This window comes from Mauremys reevesii, linkage group 9 (genome assembly GCF_016161935.1).
Source record: "Mauremys reevesii isolate NIE-2019 linkage group 9, ASM1616193v1, whole genome shotgun sequence".
In the NCBI taxonomy this organism is placed as follows: domain Eukaryota; kingdom Metazoa; phylum Chordata; order Testudines; family Geoemydidae; genus Mauremys; species Mauremys reevesii.
In genome coordinates this window covers 52,289,208-52,290,217 of record NC_052631.1, presented here as the reverse complement: position 1 = coordinate 52,290,217, position 1,010 = coordinate 52,289,208, and positions in this window count along the sequence as shown.

Genomic DNA, 1,010 nt, shown 5'->3' with positions numbered 1-1,010 from the left:
CAAGGGGTTCAGAGGGCAGGAGGGGGATCAAGGCTGAGGCAGGGGGTTGGGGTGCAGGAGGGGATCAGGGGTGCAGGCTCCAGGCAGAGCTTACTTCAGGTAGCTCCTAGAAACAGTGGCACATCCCCCCCATGGCTCCTATGCGGAGGAACGTCCAGGCGGCTCTGCGTGCTGCCCCGTCCACAGGCACCATCCCCACAGCTCCCATTAGCCATGGTTCCTGACCAATGAGAGCTATGGAGCTGGCGCTTGGGGCAGGGGCAGTGCATGGAGCCCCCTGGTTGCCCCTGTGCCTAGGAGCCAGAAGTGGGACATGCTGTTGCTTCTGGGAGCAGTGCAGAGCCACAGCAGGCAGGGAGCCTGCCTTAGCCCCACTGTGCCACCGACTGGACTTTTAAAGGCCCAGTCAGCAGTGCTGACCAGAGTCACCAGGGTCCCTTTTCAACCAAGTGTTCCGGTCAAAAAACAGATACCTGGCAACCCTATGTGGGGCTCAGACAGCCATCATGAACCCTCATATTTGCAGCTGCTGGCCAAAGTTAATCTCTAGCTTCCTCTTTCCTGTATTGCTGTTCAAGGTGTGCCTGTGCCACCTGTGGAAGGGGTGGCTGTGGTGAGTGGTAGCTGAACTTGGCAAGTCTTCTCAAAACTAGAGGCTCAGGCTGAGAACCTAAGGCAAGGGACATGAGGGCATGAGGCTCTGGGAAGTCACTGTTTTGCCAGCCAAACCTTGTGGGCCTGATGTCAAGGCCCTGAGAGGTCAGTTCCTGTTTCATGGCCAGCATGAGGTCACGAGGGTATCTGGATAACAGGAACTAGAAAAACCAGAGATGAACCATCCATTGAACCGCTTCTTCCTCCACAGCCAGAAAAAGATTGTTCTAGATGATCTAGGTGATGCCAATTGCATGTTCCCTGCTGGAAGGGCACTTAGACAAACAAGAGGCTCGCTACTTCATCAACTGTTTTCTTTGGAGCTGCTCAACAGGGCACATCTCTGTTCCTTCTCT